This window comes from Battus philenor, unplaced genomic scaffold (assembly GCF_028537555.1).
Source record: "Battus philenor isolate CCGP_79_NKW_IND1 unplaced genomic scaffold, ilBatPhil1.0.hap1 SCAF_28, whole genome shotgun sequence".
NCBI lineage: Eukaryota > Metazoa > Arthropoda > Insecta > Lepidoptera > Papilionidae > Battus > Battus philenor.
The window spans coordinates 6,193,216-6,197,758 of record NW_027181691.1 but is presented as its reverse complement, the minus strand read 5'-3'; positions in this window follow the sequence as shown (position 1 = coordinate 6,197,758).

Genomic DNA, 4,543 nt, shown 5'->3' with positions numbered 1-4,543 from the left:
AACTCTTATAGCCCAACAGAGTACATCTTATACCTCCTATGTGTAACTCATAAGTTATGCTTAAAACAAGTGGCTGTTTAAAAGAAAGATTACACTTCTGCACCGTACACCTCTTTCTCTTGAATACGGAACTTTTACTCTACCTGAAAATTTCTTGTTGAAAATTTTAAAATTGTTATAATAAACTGCGTTACATTAAACTTGTAAACTAAAATTAAGACATCGTTCAAGCTATCATGAAATTTTGACATTATGTGCTTATGTGTTTAATTACTTTTGGTAAAAAAACATTTTGTTGTTGTTAATATGACGTTGTTTTTATTAAAGCTTTTGCTACTAGTCATTGTGGCTTTGTGCAGCTTCATCGGTAACGAGCCCGCGGAAACAAGAGGTCGGCGAGCTAAATAAATTACGTTGGGCGATCGTACCAAAATTACATCGAAAAAGTTAGGACAAAAAGAAACTATACCCTTAAAGGTCTATTGTGTTGTGTTAGTGATTCGAAGCTATAACGAGCGATGCGATATAGCGATACGGCCTAGGCGGACTCGTGAATATTTGTGTAATGCGTTTTCGGTGCATCGCGCCTAACGGGGGCTCGATGTGTGGTATTAATATGCCTAAGCAGTTCCTGCTATACTAGTGCCGAAACCGCTGTATCACGCCTTAGATATGCGCTCAACAAGATGCGTCATCGGTCGCTCCTTTCGGTCAGTCCAACGTCAACGGTGGCAGCGTTCGTGCTCTTTTCTACCAGTCCATAATTGGCCATGGTTTCTAAAAACGCGGTTCAGCGGTTTTATTAGCACTATACCACGAAACACAACAACAAAGTACTTCCGAATAAATAAACATAATATTATAAAAACGACAGTCTGACCAGCGGTGTGTAAACAATATACACAGCGATGTGTATACAATAATAACCGAAGAGAACAAACACTTAATAGAACAGAATAAAACAAAATATAACTTATTAGAACAGAGCATTGCGGAACATAATATAAGTATAACGAAAAAGAGCGGAATGCTTTAGGATAAGTCCAAAGGAATAAAATTAACGATAATGGTGGCCTTACCGCTGATAGAGTCCGCTTCCAGATAATTGATAGACAGTACTATTGGTAGATAAATATACAGAATGATTGGGTATAGATGTAAAGGTTAAAAGGGGGTAAATAAATAGCTGATTTATTGAATTTATGTGTAAAATTAACTGCTTTTCCAAAAATCTATGATTACAGAAATAATAAATAACGTAATAATAATACAGGAAAAAAAAAAGATTAAAAGTTTGAATTAATATATATTAAAATATATATTAAAAGAATTATTGTTTACTATTTGTCCCTTCACACTTTATATTGTCAGAAGTTATTGGACTGTCGTATTTCAATAGAAGAAATAAATTGATGTAATATAACATAATAATAATATTGATTAAAAATAGGTCTAAAACTTTTAAAGCTGTTCGCTAACAAATGAGCTACACTTTTGCTCTTCTAAAGCTTTTACATCAACAACGAATTACTATGTATAACTCTTGTAGGTCTGTCTATACATATAATACATCTAAATCAACACACATAACTATACTTATGCTTCAAATAAAGTATTAACATTTGTGATTTTAACTATGTAATAAAACTAGTTTAGTTATATTTAAAAATGGTAATATAACTGTGATTACAGCGAATACGTAAGGGTGCGTTCACCAAAAACCCTCGTCTAGGCCAACAAGCAAAGGCCATTACATTAAAAGCGGAAAATCGATCAATCAAGTCGTCTGTGTGTGAAGACTTCAAGTGTCGCGTTGATCGATGACAATACACGACGATAAAAACAGTTTGCGGCACGCGTTGTAAAATTCACGTTTAAAATATAGCACAATAAATATTTTTGAATGAACACATGTTCAATTGACTGAACACTGTTGGTATTCATTATTTTAAAATTTCACACGATTCTCTTTACATAATGGTCTGTTGAATTTGTGTAAAAATTATTTAACCTTTGCGATTACATTCACCAGAATTCAACAAATGCGTAACATTATGTTATACATGGTGATTGGTTATTCCTGTAAAAGCTTTATGGTGAAGAATGTATATTGAAGAAGTGAATATGAAGTATATGCACATTTGTCAGAAAAAGCTTAAAGCTTTTATTCATAATTTTTTTTTCCAATCACCCTGTAAACAGTGATCACTCTGAAACTCTTTTGAAATGCGACAGGCCAATAATTTCTAGCATTCGCAAGGATAGGTTGTGAACAATAATTAACCCTTAATTAGGCGCATGGGGTCAGGGCCGCTTGAAATTCAAAAAATAATGGCTTACAGTCTTCAGAGCGTGCTATCGCTCTTTCTAGCTTCCTCACTCCCCGCGGGGTACGCAAATTAGTCGCATCCAGAACATTAACTCCTGCGCACACATCGCTGTCCTTTAGAGAGCTGACCCCATGCGCCCAGTTACGTTCCATTTTTTGGCGAAGGTAAGTTTTTACTTTTGTGATTTTTTTTGTGTTTATATTAGTATATTGTTTACTATTTATCTTTGTATGTGTCTATTTTGATAAGGTATGATTTCTTTATGTATTTTTGTTTTTTTCTATGCTTTTTCTTTTTTTTTGAATTGAAATGCCTAACGACAAACAAGTATTGCAGTGGCTGGATGAAGTGCTTGATGAAGAGTAAGATGTTGCTGGTTCGGATTCGCAAGACGAAACTTTAAACGATGCTGTCATTGATAGTGCTCTTAATTCAGAAAGCGAAATTGAGGAGTCTGAACATATCCAAGACATCCCTGTATCAAATGAAGATAATTATTTTTTATCTCGACATACTCGGAGAAATGGCCCGAAAGTGAAATGGTGTAAAGTACCACCATCGAACGCAGTAAGGACCCGAGCACAAAATATTATTTTACATTTACCTGGAGTATAAACATACCTGGCATCAACCCATTTGTCATACACAAAGCGAATACTGAGAAGACTTTGACATATACAAGACGGATTTTCTTGAAGAAAATAGCTGCGGCATTTGTGGAAGATCACCAAAAACGTCGCATACAACTACGTGCTGTACCAGCGACAGCAAAAAAACGGCTCCATTAAGTTTATAATGTGAACAAGGCGGTTTATCAATCGACAGCTAAGCGCGGGCGCTGTTCATCATGTCCTAGAAAGGACGACAAAAAAGTGCCAACAAAATGTTTCAAGTGTCGTAAATTTATTTGTCAGCAACACTCAAGGATGTACTGCGTCGGATGCAGAACAGAAGATTCCGCTGATGAGGCTGAATAAACTTTATTTCTTAAGTTGATCTCGGCTATGCCAAAAAAATTAGTTTAAAGAGAGGTTCACTGTTTTGTTTTTTTTTTATTATTTTTAATATCATAGTAAGTATTTGTTTCTTAAAGTTAAGTATATTAAAGAACTTTATTAATTACTATAGAAATCCATTAAGTTTTATTCCTCTTTGATACTCTTTTTTCGATGTTTTTTTGGGGTCATGTAAGACCCCATGCGCCTAATTGAGTGATTTTCTTAATGCGCCTAATTAAGGGTTAATTTTAATATGTAGTAATTAGAATTTTTAAAACCTTTTTCTTACCATATTATATTTGTTATTATGATTTTAGTACAGCGACTGCAAAATGAGCAATACATTCACCATTTTACATGTAATTGTTCACGCTGTATATGGGCATCAATAATACTAATCATTATTCAACAATAATGCAGAGAATCAATGCGGCACAGGCAATGTAAAAGAGGAACCTAAAATTATAACTTTTGCTCCGGAAAAGAAACCTATCTATATATAATAGAATGTGAATACAAAATATTTATTTTTAATTACTATACTTTCCAAAGTTTTTCAATGTATACGTATATACGTATTTTAGTTTAGTTTTATGTAAAAAGTTTTAATCATCACTGTTTCATTAAATGGTCTTACACTTTTTTTCAAATAAAGAAACAATGTAGACAGACTGTGGTATAACCTTTTTGTGTTACAACTTCTAGCCATAAACTCTGAAGATAAATGATCCGAAGAAATATCAAAAACACGCTAAGCACGCATAAATTCCTATTTTATTGCAGAACTCTATGTTTTTGCTATGTCACATTTCAACGTATTTTACTATTGACTCTACATTTTCAGGTTGGTTTCTTGGTGATGTCATTTATATATTAAGTAAATATGAATAACGGAATAGATAACCATATAAAATAGTTCAAATATAGTACTCAATAATAAATATTTATTCAAACAAAACTTGATTACGTTGCAAGTAAACTTATAGCTGTGGATCACAATTACTAAGAGTAGCAATTTCTTATAAGTAAAAATTTTTAAACATTCATGATTACAATATGTTTAGATTACACAATACATTTCAAATTAGAATTATAGGCTACTATTATGCTGATAACTTTCTCGATATGATTTGACCTCGTAGAAAAATCTGAGTATAACACTCTCCATAGCTCGAATAACAGCGCGCAGAAGAAATAGCCGTTGGAGCCATAAAG